Source organism: Leptodactylus fuscus, chromosome 1 (genome assembly GCF_031893055.1).
Source record: "Leptodactylus fuscus isolate aLepFus1 chromosome 1, aLepFus1.hap2, whole genome shotgun sequence".
NCBI lineage: Eukaryota > Metazoa > Chordata > Amphibia > Anura > Leptodactylidae > Leptodactylus > Leptodactylus fuscus.
In genome coordinates, this window is record NC_134265.1 from 308,444,057 (window position 1) to 308,464,043 (window position 19,987).

Genomic DNA, 19,987 nt, shown 5'->3' on the forward strand with positions numbered 1-19,987 from the left:
CCTTGTGGAACACTGTGGACTTGGGAGGACAGAGCCCTGTGAGACATTGGGGACACAGGAGGACAGAGCCTTGTGAGTCATTGGGGACACAGGAGGACAGAGCCTTGTGAGTCATTGGGGACACAAGAGGACAGAGCCTTGTGGGACATTGGGAACATAGGAGGACAGAGCCTTGTGAGTCATTGGGGACACAAGAGGACAGAGCCTTGTGGGACATTGGGAACATAGGAGGACAGAGCCTTGTGGGACATTGGGAACATAGGAGGACAGAGCCTTGTGAGACATTGGGGACACAGGAGGACAGAGCCTTGTGGGACATTGGGGACATAGGAGGACAGAGCCTTGTGGGACATTGGGGACATAGGAGGACAGAGCCTTGTGAGACATTGGGGACACAAGAGGACAGAGCCTTGTGAGACATTGGGGACACAAGAGAACAGAGCCTTGTGAGACATTGGGGACACAAGAGGACAGAGCCCTGTGAGACATTGCCTTGTGTGAACAGGATAGTGTTTTTTGACTTTGGCTGTAAGTAGATCATAAGTGACTGGTTAGGGGGGTTTCTCCAATCTCTACTTTTTAATGGGATTGATTGTTTCATACTTAAGGGTCCATTCATACGGAGAAAAATGCTGAGGGATTTGGTGTGGAATTTCAGAGCTGAAAAAAAGCCTCCCATTGACTTCAATGGGTACCTTTTTCTGTTGCTAGCAGAAAAAGGAACCCATTGAAGTCAATGGGAGGCTTTTTTTCAGCGCTGAAATTCCACACCAAATTCCTCAGCAATTTCCTCTGTGTGAATGAACCCTAAAGGAAGAGGGGAATGGTCAATGATAACTGAAGAGGCTGGTTAGGAATGGTATAAATACTGTGGCAAATTTAGAGATCGATTATTAGGGGATTGGGTCAAGTGTACAAGTACAAATCAGGTGCAAGTTGGAAAGAAAGTTTTTCATAACTAATGGTAGAGGAGGTGAGGAAGCATGAAGGGCACCAAGTATTTGTCTGCAGGGACTGCAGGGTCCATAGGTTGAAGCTATCTCTAATGCTGTCTATTTTGATGAGAGGTGTTGGAGAGGCATTGAAGGACAGAGTAGGAACTTAAAAATGTAAAATAATTGTATAGGACTTATGGGTAGAGAAGATATAAGAGTAAGGAAATAGTCCTGTTTTGCAGAATTGAGTGAAGACTTAACCCATGAATAACCGATGTATAGACTAATGGCGGTGACTAATAGCCGCAATAGCGGCGGATTAATGGGCAGACTCATGTACTTTCAAATGAAAATCACGGCCGCAAAATAACGCGGCGTATATGATCCTAACTCCCATTGAAATGAATGGGAGCATTTTGAGTGCGTAATCTGCCGGCACGTGTATACGTGCCAGATTGCGCTCCACTTTCCTCTGTGTGAACGCACCCTAAACAGATGCACAGCTGAAGTGACAGCCCTGAACTGGACAGACTCTCCATTGTAGTGCTTAGTTAGAGTGTTAGTAGAGAGAACCTGTTTTCTAATAAAAGTGAATAAAATAGGTCAGTAAAGTATATTACAAAAATCTTCATTAAACATCCCATTCACAATAGTGAAAAAAGTGAAAGAGCACTTGCACTTTAAACATCTAGGTCTTTCAGACAGAAATTGATGATAAAGTATCTGATGGCAATGAATTATTATTATGTGTCCTAGCTAGCACACTGCACAAATAAGCACATAATAGTATAAAAATATATAGACAGAATAGAAAGCATCCCATCATCATATAGTACAGGATAGTTTTTCCACTGGGATCTACAAGTAACCTGCAATGTCAGTACTTTATACTGCACACATATCCCCTGGGCATACTGGCAGAGAATTCACAAAATACCAAAACAAGTCATTTCGAGGCAATCATTTTTGTGTTTTTTTAGGAAATATCAGATTTTACTTCTTATAATAGAATTTTAAGGGTGAATAAAGTAAAAGTAAAAAAGTCAAGGGATGTATGGACAATACTTATAGTGGGTTACTCACCTCAATCCAACCCTCTGTGATGTACAGTGCTGATATAGTTGATGAGATTTCTATAAATTGTGAAGTGTCTTACAATGTGAACTGCGTCGCGAGTTTCTGCAGTCTGTCAATTACTGTTGTTGATATGCCTCAGCAAAAACCACATGACGGCTTAGCAGGGAGCACACTGCTGAATATCCCTGATGGAAATACTGCATTGTGTCCATGGTGTTTGGCCCCAGCCTTAGATTTTTACTAATCCAATGTTTTATAGCCCTAACGTTGCAATAAAACAAAACTCCTGAAATAGGTTTTCCTTTTCCAGCATAATGCCAAAGATAATGTCAGCACCTCCTAACAGCTAACAGAGTGAAATAAGTTGGCAGGTGAACGCGTCCTGTGACTGCAAAGCAAAAACATCACCTTTCAAATGCCAAACTAGATAGAATATTTGTATTGTTTCAGATTAAGTTAGGCTCTATTCACATTTGTGTTTGGGTTTCCGATTGGGGAGTTCATTTGGGGACCCCTGAACAGAAACCTATATGCATTAAAAATCAGTTACCTGGGAAACCCGTGGACCTCATAGACTATAATGGTGTCCGTGTGCTTTCCACTCAGTTTCCACATGAAACATTCAAAGCTAGTAACAGTTTTCTCTCTGCATGTTTAGTGTGGACACCAAGTAAATACCACACGTTCCCCATTATAGTCTATGGGGTCAGCAGAATTCCTGAAGGTAATCGCTTTTTAACGCATATATGTTTCCATTCAGGGGGTCCCCAAGCATACTCCCCGAATGGAAACCCAAATGCAGATATGAACTGGGCCTTAGGCTGGTGTTGCACATAATCTTTTTGCAAAGGTTTTTGCACCAAAGCCAGAAGTGGATCCAGCAGGAAGAAGAAATAAATTCCTTCCTTTATATTTCCAGTTCCTTTTGAATCCATTTTGGCTTCTCTGCAAAGACTGCAGCCAAAAGTCTATGTTTGACGTCATCCTCACTGCTATATTTATATATTACTAGGCTTAGAAATGAGGGGTTCATTGCACATATTGGCCCAGATTTACTATTGTGGTTACATCTAGACTCTAGCATAAGAGTGGTGTATCTTTGGCGCAATGATGCACCACTTCTAGTTTGAGCTAAACCTTTTTGACTTGCTAAACATGGTGGCATGACTTACATGTGCCATGATACACCAAAATGATGTCATAATATTCTGCCTCAATGTAAGCAAACTAAAAGGTGGTATAAGCATAGACTAGACAGACTAAAGATACACCAGATTTATCATCTAGCATCAACCACTGTAACAAATCTGGAACATTTTCGGACCCCCAGTCTAAGTTTATACTTTTTAACTATTGTGGCGGGTAGGTTGTCACAATGTGCAGTCATTCTTGATAGAAGACAAGTGCAGTCTTAGTTTAGCAAGGCACCATTAGTGTTAAAGGTTTAGATTTTTACATTTTCAATACTTTCTTCTCCTGTAACTGTGAGATATTAGACCTAGTTATAGGGTAAAACACAGCCTTCTACTATATCATAGGACTGCAATCTTTTGTAGCTCTCAACAAGCCATTTTTAAAGGGATCCTACCATTAAAACTCATTTTTTTTGTCCCTAGCATGTAGGAATAGCCTTAAGAAAGACTATTTTTCTCCTACTTTTAGATGTCTTCTCCGCGCCGCTATTCGGTATAAATCCCGGTTTTCAATGGTATGCAGATGAGTTCTCTCGCAGCACTAGGGGTGGGCCCCAGCATTCAAACAGCACTGGGGGTGTCCACAATGCTGTGAGAGAACTCTTCAGGAACGGGTTCTCTTCATGTCTTCTTCCGGCGCTGGCTTCAAACTTCTAAGCCTCTGGCAGCTGACTGCGCATGCCTGTCAGCCACAAGAAAATGGCCGCTTACAATACTGTATGCGTAAGGCTTGGTTCACGCTTTTCAGTTTGTTGTTCTTACAGAATGACAGATGCATCTTCCATTTGCACCCACCAACATTCATTTAAATTTTAAAAACAAGCAAACTTATATGATTCCTAACATAAAAACATTTTTTTTGTATGAGGGGACCATATAAGTTTGGCAGTCTCTGTCATACGGGTCCTTCCACCATCGATGACTGTGAATGTTAAAAACAATATCAAACCCAAAGCAATCTCAATACTAGATAAAAAACAAAGACACCCGCAAAAACTCAAAGCACCAACTAAGTATCAATGTATAAATAACACAAAAAATTCTTTTGATTTTAAATCTAAATTTATTGTTACAAAAATATTTTTAATTGTAAAAAATATTGGTATCAGGAAAACACAAACACATAAAAACATTTAAAAACACCAGATGTCAAACAACAAGAGTGGAGGTCGCACTGGACTGAGCAGCTCCAGCAGGTGTATAATCTGCTAGTGGTGTAGGGGATGAAAACAGCCACAATAAATGTGTGTATAGAAAGGCCCTGTATTTTGTATATATAAATGTAAATAGGCTCCTATTGCCCACAATATCACAAGATCAGGGCACTAAATTGAAAAATATCTGTAGCATTGCAAAGATCATACCCACATCACCACTATATAGTAAGAGCATATAAGGTAACAGAAACAATGTAAAGTTACACACACATGCCAGTATTACATAAGCCAACCTACATAGGACAAAAAATGTGAAGCATATATATAAATCACTGCTCACCAGCTGCGACCTCCACTCTGAGCCCCGACGGACCGTTTCGCCCCTGCTTCTTCAGGGGGCTACCTGAATGTTAAAAACAAGACACGATATTCTCTATGAATCCCAGCAATCACTGGATATCATTGGTTATGTCCATGCCCTTTAACATGACTGGCAGGAGGGCCTCTGAGACTCTATTGCCCAAGGGACTTCTAAAATTAAGTTGCACAAGTGCACAATACTTGTTGGTATTACCAGCAGCTTTATTGTTAAATCCAGGGGGCTGAAGAACAACATGGTGGAAAACACTGTACTCTACTCTTTAGAGCTTTTGTCTGCTAAAGGAAACCTGTTATGTAGATTTGGAGCTCAGAATCACCAAAAGGTTCTTATTGACTGATGGTTTAATGTCTCGATTTGGCCTGTCTACGGCTGTGATAAAAGAAATCCTTAATCTTGCTGGGTGGTTTGCTCACGCCAGGGTGGTACACTTCTGCCCCGATGCACATGTACCACTAAACACATGTATGTAATAATGTTATTCCTGTAGTTCCTATTATGTGAACTCATATGGCCACAAACAGACTTCACTGAAATAACTTTCATTCATCCAAAACTTTTGTTAGGCCGGAAACTCCACGATTTGGAAAAATTGCACTGTTTTACAGTACTTGCAAAGAGGATGGGATTAATCCGAATCCCATGCCCACTTTGTGGTTAAAACCACAGCGCAGACACGCAATTATACCTATGGAAAAGACGGCGGCTTTCCTGGAGATATAATGGTAACAGAAACTCCGTGGAAGAAAACTCTGTGAATTTTCTGTTCAAAGCGCTGCGGGAAAAATCGCGATGCCTTCCCACTACGGTTTTTAGTGCTTTAGAATTGCGGAACATCCCGTGGGGCCTTAGCCTTAAAGTTATTAAATTTCAAAATCTGAACATACTGTATATTTATTGTAGTGGAATTTCCATAGACAGATTTAAATATGGATGACATGACATATTTATTTCCCCTTACCTATATTGAGGAAAGCACTATGAGCTCTACTATCCTTAAGAAAGGCTATTCGTCCCCTACCTTTTGTCGTCTTCTCCGTGCCGCCGTTCACCTACAATCCTGGTTCTTGTCGGTATGCTAATGAGCTCTCTCACAGCATTAGGGGCAGGCCCCAGCGCTCAGACAGCACTGGGGGCGTCCCCAATGCTGTGAGAGAACTCTCTCCAGCGCCGCCTCCTCTTCTTCAGCAGCGTCACCTTCAACCTCTTCTTCCGGTGGTGGCTTGTAACTTCTAAGGGCCCCTTCACACGGCGTAAGCGCTCGGCTCATTCGAAGCCGTACACGTGAGCGCTTCTAAATACTTCCCATTCACTTCATTGGGAGCGCGTGTAAACCGGCTTTACGAGCGCTCCTATTGAAGTGAATGGGAAGTGTTTAGAAGCGCTCGCGTGTACGGCTCCGAATGAGCCGAGCGCTTACGTCATGTGAAGGGGCCCTAAGGCCTCTGGCCTTGGGCAGAGCAGACTGCACATACCCACCCGCCACGAGAAAATGGCCACTTCCAATACTGTGCAAGCGCCCCCAGTGCTGCGAGAGAGCTCATTAGCATACCGACAAGAACCAGGATTGTAGGCGAACGGCGGTGCGGAGAAGACGACGAAAGGTAAGAGACGAATAGCCTTTCTTAAGGCTATTCCAACGTGGTACTTAGAAAAAATCATGTCTGAGTGATAGGATCCCTTTAAATATGAGTCTGTTATTGGTGACCGGTCATTGTGTTGCCCACAGTCAACTATCCCATAAATAATATACATAGAAAATATCTTTATACCAGAGGAATAAAACGAAATGTAAAAAGAAATGAGAAGAGCTTGTCCTGACTTTTTGTACTTTCTTTATATACTATTCATATTTAAAGCTGCGACCACCGGTGACTTAAAAAAATGAATAGTGGCAAATTCTGCTTCATCAAAACGCAGTTATTACCCGCGGCATTGATCGTGTGGTACAGGGAAACAGAAAGTCGCAGGAGAAAATGTTAGCACAATCTAAATGCTCTGAAGAAATCAATAGTATGGACTGCAATCTAATAAGTTCACTCAGGTGACATCAGCGAGAATTGATTCTGGAATACTTGTTGAACCATTATATTCCTCTAAGACATTTGACTAGCGGGAAGCGTAGATATAAAACTAATGTCCCATAATAACCATTTATGAAAATAAGCTTATTGACTAAACAACAACACATAACAAAAATAATTAAGTATAGTTAATGACTCAAACACATTTGCATCCCTTTTATTATATCCTGTTTGCAAAATATTGCCTATTTGCTCCGAATAAAAAGTTCATTTTGCCATCAGGTTTGTGAAGTACGAAACACGTTATTCACTGAGATGGGGAAGAAAAGTTTATTATGTGGAAATAACACACAAAAAAATGAAACAATATGTATTTAAATGTGTTTTAATGTAATATAGGTTAGGAGAGGGAAAAAAACCAAATAGCTTTTGTTAATGAACAGGCTGTTTGTCACATGGAAAGTAATTAGTATTAAACCTCTCTTCCTTGATAACATTCATTGAAGCAACATAAACAGGCAGGATAAGACACACTTGTGAGCTTAATGGTTTATTATGTTTATGAATTTAATCTCCCGTCTATTATTCCAGCAAACATGGCGAGAGAAAATACATATTTGCATCATTTAAGACGTCGCTGCTATAGCTGGAGACAGCTTAGTGCCACTAAGTATATACAACGCTGAAAGACATTCACGCAGTAGGCAACACAGATTGGTTCAAAGGAAGACTTTGTTCTAGGAAGAGTTCTGTAGTTATATAACATCTTACTAATTATAGCATTAATTATTAGATTGTAAGAGCCAGGAAATATCTTTTCATAGCTTCAAACCACAAGATTATCATTATTGGTATTGTAATTATTATTAGTATCATTATCATTATGATTATTTTATTATTATTGTTATTATTATTATTATTTATTATTATTATTATTATTATTATTATTATTATTATTATTGGTATTATTATTTTTATTATTATTATTAGTAGTAGTAGTATTGGTATTATTATTATTATTATTATTATTATTATTATTATTGATATTAGTAGTAGTAGTAGTAATATTGGTATTGTAATTATCATCGGTATTGGTATTATCATTATTATTATTGGCATTATTTTTATTATAGGTATTAATGTAAACCGTAAAAGTATTCCCGTTTACCAATTACTTAAATTTTGGCATTTATCCCTAACCTTTTTTCCTCATTTAAGATCAAATGTTTTTCCTGGGACCAATAAAGTTTACCCAAGCGTTCCCAAGCGTTCCCTAATCTGTATCACTAATGTACACCTTGGTCCCCTGGAGTCCCTGCTCTTTACTTCTACAGAGGGCTGTGGGAGATGCCAACACGTTTGCCCCTCGGTCTCCCCTTCAGTGGAATGGTGTGATCACGAGAGCAGCTGCAGGGGAGGCCGGAGCTGGAGTTACAGATGTCCCCACCGGCCTACACAACAGTAATGAACAGGGCTTTGTGGGACCAGAATGTACATTGGTAATAGAGCCTAACTAATGCAGGTTATGCACTGGTAAGCTTTATTACTCCCCTATAATATGCAGTTTTTATTATCAAGTCAATATTTAGCTACACAATTCTGTGCAAATATTTTTATCGCTATGTATCTGGGTCTTTCTAGGATCCAGTACTGAGGATCTCCAATGTCAAATGTCTAAATTGTTGAATGGAGTAACCAAGTTTCTTCTCCCTTTGAAGTTGTATTTGCGGCATAGTCTTCCTCAGATGAGTATTTTTCTTGATAGGAATCTTGCACCATCCATTTTAATCCCATCCCAGGATCCCCCACAGGTACCTTTGTGTCTTAATAGGAACAGGCAAATCATGATTTCTCCATTTTTTCACCTAGTACGCCTTTTTACAAAAGTGACTTTTACTGGGGTGTGGTTTAGACACTACTTTATAGAAAGTAGTCAAATCTTGCCTAAAGCTTGCCTTAAAAGATGAACCAAAAATCCTTTGTGACCTCTGGCATTCTCCCTAAAAACAATTGCACAAATGTATAAACCAATGAGAAACAATTTGATAAATTTGTCACTAAAGTACATACTAGTAAAAAAAGAAGCTAATCCAAAACAGGGGACATAACACTGGCAAAAGTGGACAAAACTTGTGGACTATGAGGGGTGAGGGAACATTAAAAACACATAAAAAAAACTAGGCTCCGGTAGATGTCACGTGGTCCGGGCTTGGGTCCTTATGTGTCACGATGCAAGCCCCAGCTCAAGTGACATCTCTTCCATCATTGAAAGGAGTCAGCAGGGAGTGTGCTGGAGCCCAGGAGAGGTAAGTAACAGTGTTTTTTTATGTTTGTATCCTCCCCTGGGTCTCCGATGGGGGGGCCATGTCAAAAGTTGGCCACAGGGCCGTGTCATTCCTAGTTGCGCCACTGCAGGGATCATTTCAGAACACATTTTAGCAGTCTAGTTATTATATTGGTGAAACCACTTTCTCTCATCTTTGACCTGGAAGGATCCAAACATGAAATCTATATTACACATAAAAGCATTCATAATTGGTACTAGAAGATAACCAGCCTATACTTGTATATCATAAACAGACCTTTAAGAAAAATGTAAGTATGTGGTTACTGAAGCAATTCTTGTCTCTTTGGGTGGTTAACATAGGAATCCTTAGACAAGTGGGTACTGGTTGTATTATGTCTCCTATGTTCTGTATAGCTCCGATTTCTATGCATTGTGCATATTTCCTCAAACTTTAGCTCAGGGTTGACCTCAGTATGTGATCCAGGCTTTTTAGCAGGTTTCATCTCTCTTCTCAATCTAAAAACATTCACTTCTTGCTTTTTTTGCTGCACATAATAACATGTTGGTCATTCTAGGATATAGTTTACAACTTGCTAAAGGAATTTAGAAATCTTATTGTTGAGACTTTAGCAAAAGTTTCAATATGTAACGCAGATGCTTATTTCTGATATCACAACCCAAGGCTTGGTTCACACTACCGCTACTGTCCGCTCTGGGGTTTCGTCCTAAACCCTAGTGAAACTGGACAGGGGACAGTTTGCCGGAGATCAGCTTTAAAGCCCATTCTTTTGAATTGGTTTTTAAAGGTGACCGCTGGTGTTCATATACAGATAGAGCCCCCTCTTTATGGAACCATTTAAATGCCATAGTCGTTATTGACCATGGCAGCTAAAGGGTTAAACACAAAGAATTGTAGCTTTTCCTATCCTGTTAAGAGCAGGCGCCTGGCAATATGTACACAGCCAAGAACCTGCTTCACACCGCACATAATCCTGTGCCAGGCTTTGATATATATGACATAAAAAGGGGTATGTAACAGAAAAAGGCTCCATTAGTGACTGTCCTCAGCCTCCCCTGCTGACCCTTCATATCTCAGTCACATGACTGGCTCTGCCCTACTCTTTGAGTACAGAGGAGTTAATACAGTCACAGAGAACCTTTTCTATAGTAAGCATGTATATACAGTACTGGTAATTTGTATCTCCATATAACACCTATAAGACATTGCCATGTTGCATACCGAATATTGTACCATTTATTGAAGGTAAACCCCATATAAAGAAAAAAAAGTTACGTATTAACTTATAAAATATTTTATTCACTTCTTACAAACATGTGGATATCAGTTTCTATTCAGATTTAATCAGTAGGACATATAAGTCTAATAATTGTCAGTATACAATTATATCCACTATGTTTGTTGTGTTATATCTGAGCACAAACACAATGGCATGCCACACAAGACTGAGTAATAACTCTATGAACAATTTGGTTATATCATTGCATGTCCTCACAGGATGGCTTAGTAGCCTACGGTCAAATACAATTTAATAACTAAGGGTGTATTCACACATACCTGTACCTATAGGGTTCTGTGCAAGCAAAATCTAATCTAAAGCTAAAACTAACCGACTTGCTTAATATTTTTTTCCTTGAGGGGGTGCAGAGGGTGCAGTCACACCGGGGCCCAGGAGACTTAGGGGCCCATAAGCACTGGCATCAGTATTGAGATTGCAGCTTCCATCTGGCCCATAAACCAAGGAGACCCACAGATTACCCTAACCACAATAAGGTGGATTAAACTCCTCAGTTCCCGTAACCATCAGTATCAAAAATTTGCTCTAGGGGGCCCCGGACAAAAGATTGCACCAGGACCACAAGTCTTTAGTTATGCCACTGCAAGACACTTTCCATTACGGGTTTTTACAGTGTGCAGAAGGTTTTGTTTAACTCCTATCCAGTACACTGCTATTGTACTTTGCAGTAGAATAGTCACTGGTGAGCCACAACACCGTAAAGTACTCAACATGAGTCTTAGCCTTTAATAGGGGCTTCCAAGACTATGACACTGATTAGGAAAGGTCACCAATATCATACCACTCTACCAATAAGATGATTGAAGGCACCCTGGTCCTCTGTTACAGACACTTAAAGGAACAGCTCCATTCATTGTGTTGAGGTTGCGAAGGGTACATCAGCTTTCTCCTACTCACTTATAAAACGCTGCAGTCCTTTCACTTCTTCAAGTGCATAGAAGAAAGCTGCAGCAGCATTCACAACCACTGCACAATGAACGGAGCCATGACTCTGCAGCCTGTTCAGTATTAAAGTCCATTAAAAGCCAAGGCTTCGTTGCGCTCTATGTTCTACATGTTCATCAATCCGTAGCACATTTAGAAAGTAAGCTGATGATAGGACACGTGAAACTGCATCCTATGCCCAGAGCATTTTGGACTGTTGCTTACTCAATTTAGTCCTTTGGTAGCGGATACATGCAGTACACTCAAAAGTAGCACTCCGCAACACAAAATGAGATTAAATGTTATTTATTTTAATTAACTAATCCGGCTATGCAGAAATTAATTAAAAAATAATGATAGGAGGAAATTGCTAACTATTGTACACGAGCTGTAAAGATTATATGAGAGCACCGTATCATTTCGTTTATTAGAAAATAAAGTCTGTGACCCACATGAAAAGAAATGTCTACAGTATAATCTCTGTTTATTGTTAGCTAGCTTTCCGTTTCCAAGAGAGACATTCTTCTCGATCTCATTGTGCAACCTTCTCTTTCCAGAGCCGCTAAAATTTTGGCTGCATTGTGCGCTGAAGTATTAAAGACAGAGCACAATGAATGATTGTAATATACAGTTCACGGGCAGATTTCACCCATTGCGCCTGAATCTCTGTAGCAAGGAAAAATGTTCTTGATTTCTTCAAAGGTCAGCGTGCCATTTTTATTAAGGGCAACAACTTCCAGCCATGCTTTTTGCTTGTAATTTGCAAAAGAACACAGCAACAATAAGCCATAGAGTATAAATCTAAGAACTCGCCGAAACAAACATTTGGGTTTAGTCATATATAGCGCCATGTATAAAGTCACGATTCTCTCAGCGGTTTGATAATTTTACAAGTTATTATTACTTGCTATTTTTATGATGCGTAGAAGAATGCTATATGCTGTAAAGTATAATGTAACAAAAAAAATACTATGACTGTAATATATAGTGAAGGAAATAAGGAAATAAGTATTTGATTCTTTGCTGATCTTGTAAGTTTTCCCACTGGCAAAGACATCAACAGTCTATAATTTTAAGGGTAATTAATTTAAGGGTTAATTTTAACATTGAGAAATAGAATATCAAAAATAAAATCCAGAAAATCACATTTTATAAATGTTATAAATTTATTTGCATTTTGCATAGAGAAATAAGTATTTGATCTCTCTGGCAAACAAGATTTAATACAACCTGTCCCCTCCATATATCTCTGAACTAATCTCCCGTTACCTGCCCACACATAACCTCAGATCCTCCAATGACCTCCTCCTCCGCTCTGCTCTCATCCGCTCCTCACACAACCGCCTCCAAGATTTCTCCCGTACATCCCCCATACTCTGGAACTCCTTACCAAGACACATAAGACTGACCCCCACAATCACAGGCCTCAAAAAGGCCCTGAAGACTCACCTATTCAGGAAGGCCTACAACCTCCAATAACACTATCACCGCACTGCCATCTGTACAGTCTCCCCCCTCTCCTTCTGTCTCTACCCCCTTCCCTCATAGATTGTAAGCCCTCGCGGGCAGGGCCCTCTACCCCACCGTGCCAGTCGGTCATTGTTAGTATTATATCTACCTGTATATTCTGTGTACTGTATGTAACCCCCAAATGTAAAGCACCATGGAATTAATGGTGCTATATAAATAAACAATAATAATACTTGGTGGCAAAACCCTTGTTGGCACGCACAGCAGTCAAACGTTTCTTGTACTTGATGATGAAGTTTGTCCACATGTCAGGAGGAATTGTGGTCCATTCCTCTTTGCAGATCATCTCTAAATCATTAAGATTGGCAACTCGGAGCTTCAGCTCCCTCCATATGTTTTCAGTGTTTCTATGCCCCAAAGAACACAATCTCCACTGTCAAGTATGGAGGTGGAAACATTATGTTTTGGGGGTGTTTCTCTGCTAAGGGCACAGGACTGCATCAATGGGAGAATATATGGAGTCATGTAGCGTAAAATACTGAGTGAACCCCCTTCCCTCTGCTAGGACATTAAAAATTGGTTGTGGTTGGGTCTTCCAGCAGGACAATGACAAAAAACATACAGCCAAGGCGACAAAGGAGTGGCTCAAAAAGAAGCACATTCAGGTCGTGGAGTGGCCTAGCTGGTCTCCAGACCTTAAAGGGATTCTACCATTAAAACCCTTTTTTTTTTATAGATAAGACGTCGGAATAGCCTTTAGAAAGGATATTCGTCGCTTACCTTTAGATGTGATCTCCGTCGTGCCGTTCCTTAGAAATACCGATTTTTACCGGTATGCAAATTAGTACTCTGGCAGCGATGGGGGCGGAACCCGGCGCTGGAAATGAGATGGGGGCGTCCCCTCTGCTGCTTGAAAACAGGCTCCAGCGATGCTTCTATCTTCTGCTGGATCCTCCCCTTCTTTCTTCGTCTTTCTTCAGCGTCACTTCCGACACCTGCGCAGTTGGCTCTGCCAGTGAGACACTAGTAGAGCCGACTGCCCATGCATGCAATTTCGGCGTCGGAAGATAGAGGCGTCGCTGGAGCCTGTTTTCAAGCAGCAGTGGGGACGCCCCCATCACATTTCCAGGGCTGGGGCCCGCCCCCATTGCTGCAAGAGAACTAATTTGCATACCGGTAAAAACCGGTATTTCTAAGGAACGGCGCAGCGGAGATCACATCTAAAGGTAAGAGACGAATAGCCTTTCTAAAGGCTATTCCGACGTCTTATCCACAAAAAAAAGGGTTTTAATGGTAGAATCCCTTTAATCCCATAGAAAACTTATGGAGGGAGCTGAAGCTCTGATTTGCCAAGTGACAGCCATAAAATCTTAATGATTTAGAGATGATCTGTATATAGGTTACTTGCATGGTATATTATAGTTTGTATGTGAAGTGCTTGGAAGAAAATAGCAATGTATATTATAAGATTGGCTTTATTTTCCATTATGTAGCAGTGTACAGAGATTGTGATCAATTACATCAGTCCTGTCTCCAATAGGTCTCACATCAAAGGTGCAGTTATAGGAAGTGCTAAGGAGGAGAGCAATTTAAATGGCCCCCTGGTGAAGAAGAGAAGACAACTATGGCCCACAAGTTGCAAGAAAAGGACTAGACTCTAGACAGCATTTCTGGTTACATAGTAAAGCTGATGCATTTTAAAGTCCATGCTAGTGAATTCCATCCACACATTGCAAAAAAAAAAAAAAATATGTACAGCAGAAATGCTGCAATTTCCAAAACCAACAGTTTTGGAAATCCTATCATGTCAATTATACGTACAGAAACCCCAGCACTTTCCATGTATGTATAATTAAAGCAGAAAATCTGGAGAGGTTTCCTCCACAGACTGTGAAAAGCGTTGCAAGAAAAACCGTGATGCGTTTCCATCGCATTTTCTCCTGCAGCGCTTTTTCGCTTAGCCTAAAGTAAATGTCATATGAAAAGAGCCTAAGACCTTATTGTGGAGCACCATACAACTATTTAAAAATGTCAACAGGGAAACCAATGTAGATGTGTAATGCCAAAGTCAACTGGAAACCAGCAGTCAAACCAAATCTATCATATTGTCATGAATACTAAGTTGATTCTGAACACGGCTGTGCTGTTCTCAGCCAGAGGAATTATACTACATCTCTTGTATAGCAAGTGCGGATAAATTATTGTTATGATTTGGCCTGATCCTCCTATGTGTAATTCATTGGAGGGAAAATGGTGGCAGACTCTCATGAACCAATTTATACTATCGGATTACTTTAATTGATACAACGTCTCAGATCTGTTGAATAAATCTAAATATATGAAAATAGATTCAAGCAATATTTTCTTCTCTGAGGGTGGCCCAAGCTGCTTGTATATACACAGTCAAGAAGCTAAAATAAAAATATTTCCTGTTGAAACTTTATCAATAACTTTGCCAAGTTTGTGACTCATTGCATAATTTCCATTTAGACTGTTAGTAGCAGTCTGACTCATGTGAAATATCTTCTTGTAGGGAGAGAGCGATCAAGGCGCTTCATTAATATGGAGCACTATACAAAGCTTAAGACGGCATAGGCCATAATTAATGTGAGAAAGGGAAGGCCTGTACAGCTAGAGTTCAAGTGAAGACTTATAGATAGAAGTTTAGCACAGTCACCTAACAACATTATTTAATATGTAGTAAGTGGTGATCAGATGGGAGCTATAAAAATTCTACACATTTCCATAAGCATCAATGTTATTATGTTCTAAGAAATCATCTAAAGTTTGGTTCACACGGGCGCCCGGTCTCCGTTTGGGGTTTCTGTACCCAAATCCACTTAAAAAATGCGAAGAGAAAAGTCCTGCAAGCAGGACTTCTCTCTCCACTTTTTTCTGCTTTTTTCGGAGGTAACTGCTTTTTTTAAGCAAATTAGGTTTCTGTTCAGGATTCCGAAGCAGACCCCCAAAAGGAAACTCACACACAGGTGTGAACCTAGCGTTAGCCTTTTGTATCTGTGACCAGCTCCTTAGGTGACTAATTCACAGATTCACAGTGTTTATGGTGAACAACCCGCGTCCATTCTGGAAATTCAAAATTTGGGCACATGTTTTTGCAAACATTGTATGTAAGTCGTGTCCCCTTGCTACTAAGACATGTCCCTTGTTAGATAAGTGTCTAGAAAAGAACAGGGTAATGTGCGGTCCGCGGGCCACATCCGGCCCTCTGACTGCTTCTATCCGGCCCGCATAGCTAGTGGAAGTTTTTTCAAGGACCTGTGATGACGTCATCACAGCCTATCACCAGGATAGGCTATGACTCGTTAGTGGGCGGAGCCACATGGGACTGTGTGCTTCCTGCAAGCTGCCGGCAATGGGGGCTGCTGGATGATAAAGAGAGAAGAGACAGCATGTGTGAGCAAGAGGGAGGACTAGGGGCAGATGTAGGGGGGCAGTTAAACTGAATGCACATGGAGGGGGGACATTAAACTAGGGAGCAGATGGAAGGTGACATTAAACTGGGGCAGCTGGAGGAGGATATTAAACCATGGGGGAAGCTGGAGGGGGACATGTCCAGCTGCCCCAGTTTAATGTCCCCTCTAGTTTCTGCTAGTTTATACTGGGGCACCAGGAGAGGGACTTAATACTGTGGGACATTTGGAGGGAAATGTTATAATGTAGGGGTGTATAATGTTAGGGTGACTGTAGGAGGATTTTACTTTGTGGGGCACATGGAAAAATGATTGAGAATGGGTGAGTCAGCGGAGAAGTGGGTGGAGCTAAATTTGCCGCGACGTGCATAGCTCTCTAGAACCGTTACAATTTCTCATGTGGCCCCATTGGGAAAATTAATTGCCCACCCCTGATCTAGAAAGTGGCTACATTCACATATGCATCTTTTCATCTGTTAATGTGGTCCATCGTAATACCAGAAGAACAGATAAAACAATAAAATGGATATGACAGACAACAACAGGAACCGCAGTGATGATAACTGTGTCAGTCAATTATCTTTTATTCTTTCCCTGGTGTCAACATAAGAAAAAGTTGAGTCTGCAAAACGTTATCATCCATGATTTCAAATATACTCTGCACAAGATGGACGCTAATACTGTAGAGCATGTGATGCTGCGATGCTCAGCATTTAGACCAATTTTTGCACATATCACAGCAGAATTCAGGTGCAGGGGCATAACTTGAGGGGGTGCAGAGAACGCAGTTGTCCCAGGGCCCAGGGGCCTTAGGGGGTCCATAAGCTCTGTCATCAGTATTGAGATTGCAGCTTCCATCTGGCCCATAAGTCAAGGAGACCCACAGATTACCCTAACCACACTAAGGTGGATTAAACTCCTTAGCACCAGTAACCATCATTATCAAGAATTCACTGTAGGGATGAGGCAGCGGGTTGCACCAGGCCCACTAGACTTTAGTTACACCACTGTTGGGGTGCATTGTCATTAGTAAATTTGACCAAATGAATCTACAGCTCAGAGGTTACATACACTGGTACTTCTTTATTTCACCCAGGTATGATCATAACCAATGCATCCACAATACCAGTCTAAACCAACTTTTTCAGATTCCCTTGGAATAGAATATCATTGGGGCAGCTCTACCCAGTACATGAAGGTATACAGTCATCTTCCCAATCAGGTGGGAATCTCTGCTCTATACATTAGTTCTGCTCCTTCCTACACAGCACACTTTATGGGCAAGCTAAATACTGAGAGAGACTTGGACACAACATGTCCATAACCAGATTTCAGCTCAGTAATTATACCTGATATTGAATGAATGTAAATGATAAAGTTTTAATACTTTGAGCATTGAAACAAATGCCTGTTATTTCTTATTCCAATGCCAACTTCTACTTTAAGATGCACTTCATAACAAATGGTGCAGTGAAAGTTCAGAGGGTAGGGAAATGTACTGAAATTAGATGTAAGAGAATCATACTTTCCTCTAATTGAGGATAGATATAATTCTCCATTTCATTTTAAAGTGTTGCTCACAGAAGCATAGTGTGTATTAATGTGCATAGGAAGAAGCCGTTTCCATCACCTCCATGACAAAATGCAACTGGAGCAGAGATGAACAATTTATAATGATATCATTACTAGGAATAGGACAGTGCATTAAAACAGATTTAACATTCTAATGAAAAATAAATTAAAGCTTTGTTATACTTTAAAATAGCCTTTTCCAGATACATTTACATATAATGTTGAAAACTTTACAAATACTTTCCTCTACTCCTGATTTACTGATCTTGATAGTAGAACAATGATAGCATGTCTAGCACATTGGTGTAATGGTGTGGAACAGTGGAAATAAATAGAGATGAACGAGTAATATTCGATCGAGTAGGTATTCGATTGAATACTATGGTATTCAAAATACGCGTACGCGATCAAATACTACTCTCTATTCGCAGTAAATATTAGATTCAGAACCAGCGTTGATTGGCCGAATGCTATACAGTGTATACTGTGTATAGCATTCGGCCAATCAACGCTGGTTCTGCAGCAGGCTCGTCTTTGCTAGTCGGGAGAGCTGGCAGCTTGAGATTATGCAGGAGCTGACATTTTCTCATAGGAATGCATTGACCAGCATTAATTGGCCAAATGCTATACAGTGTACAGCATTCGGCCAATCAACACTGGTTCTGCTGGAGGCTCGTCTGTGAGGAGGCGGAGTCTAAGATCGGACCACAATGTAGACTGCTCTAATGTTAAATATGCAGTCTACATTGTGGTCCGATTTTAGACTTTGCCTCGTCAAAGACGAGCCTCCTGCAGAACCAGCGTTGATTCGCTGAATGCTATACACTGTATAGGATTCAGCCAATCAACGCTGGTTCTGTAGGAGGGATGCTGCAATACTATTCTGCGGGTCTATCATTCTCCGCGTCGTGTCCTACTCCTTCCACTTTGCTTTTAGGGCCGGTTCACATTAGCGCTTTCCTCCCATCCGGAAGGAGTCCACAGGAGGACCCCTCCGAACGGAATATCAGCACAACTGCAAGCGCTGTGCAGTTAAAGTGCAAGGACCCCATAGACTATAATGGGGTCCATGTACTTGCTGCGTACTGCCTGCATGAATCATTCGTGCGGACAGTGAACTGTAAGCACACGGACCATGTTAAAGTCTATGGGGTCCGTGCGCTTTAACTGCACAGCGCTCCTCCTCAATACTCCTCAACTGCACTTCACTCCTCCTAAACACTCTCCTCCTGCTACTCGTGTTCTTGGTGACTCTCCTTTAGTCGAATAGTGGTTTCCCCTGAAATGAGCATTTTTTCCCATAGAGTATAATGGGATTCGATATTCGATCAAGTAGTCGAATATTGAGGCTCTACTCGAAACGAATATCGAATCTCGAATATTTCACTACTCGCTCATCTCTAGTAACAAACTCTTGACAATACTTATTACTTGGTATAACAGCCCAGCATAACAAAGTATGACACTTACAACTATCACAAACAGGAAGAGATATGCACTATTGGAGCACCCTGTCTTCAGTGGCTCACCTGCAGGGAGGGAGCATCCCTCTCGTCCCACAGATAGTCTCTGAGGGTTGGCTTGATAACTGGATCCTGGCTAAAGTAGAGTTATAAACTGCAGCATAGTCATATATCGCTAACATGAATAGTAAGCCTCAACCAAACAGTCGACTTACACACTTCTCAAAGGCACTTCCTGCCATTTATAAGCAACTGATTCTAACAAGGAAGCAAATTTATATGGAGGTTGCTGGTGTCCTAAAGTGTATTTCTTGGCTTGCAGTTCTGGTGGTGGTAGCTTTTTGACTTGGTTCGGCACACTGGTTCCCCGCTGTGTATCCTGACCTTAGTCACTGACCTTAGTCAGTGTAGGATAATATGGCGACTCCTCAACACATGTGGTCTCCTCCTGACAGCTGCCCTCCATCTATCACAGTTGCTGTCCGGCACCCTCTTTGTCTAGTGCTGTAGATGCAGCTAGCAGAATAAAAATTATACCTTTCTTATGTTTCAGAGCCCCAGGGATGATGATCTTGAAGCATAGGGGGAGTTTTCTTCTATTACTGAGCACTGCATCATCATCATCACTAAACACGCCCATCCTGCATTCAGATCGTCTTCCTGGGAAGTGGGAATTGATCCTACCACTGAGCTGAATGCAGGATGGGCATGTTTAATAAGTGCTTAGTAACAAGAATAAAAGTGCTTTGTCTCCACATC